Genomic DNA, 575 nt, shown 5'->3' on the forward strand with positions numbered 1-575 from the left:
CTGAATTGATAATATCACAAGAAAACACAACACACAAAGAGACTCCTAGTTTTTCCCACAAATACATATTTTAATAGGAACTATAATCTCAATCAGAATGGTCTCCTCAGTGCTTTTAACGTCAGTAATTATGCACCAACAAGAATCATGGCTGTACAAACGCCAGATAAGAAAGAGACATTAAAACAAAACATAACAAATTAAGAAAAAAAGAAAACCTTTGGCATTCCTAAGCACTAGATTGAGCAAACCTAGATGAGCAAACAGAAATCTCCGACTATTCTTCCCTCATCTTAGCAAATGCTAAAACGTGAGTTTATGACAATATTAACAAAGCAGCATCACAATCCCAACAAAAGCCTGTAATTCCAGCAAATACAGCAATGCTAATCATAGAAGTAAATAATAAATGAAAACTCTAACATGAATTATGAATTACAAATTTTCTTAGCAACCAAAAAGAACATTAAAAAATACTTTTTTTTTCTTTCTTTTAAACCTCTGGCATGGTCTGTGAATTCAAGTCCAAATATTTATATATTTGTGTAACATCGGGGTGGGGGGGGGGGGGCGGG

Source organism: Populus euphratica, unplaced genomic scaffold (assembly GCF_000495115.2).
Source record: "Populus euphratica unplaced genomic scaffold, PopEup_1.0 scaffold75.1, whole genome shotgun sequence".
Lineage (NCBI taxonomy): Eukaryota > Viridiplantae > Streptophyta > Magnoliopsida > Malpighiales > Salicaceae > Populus > Populus euphratica.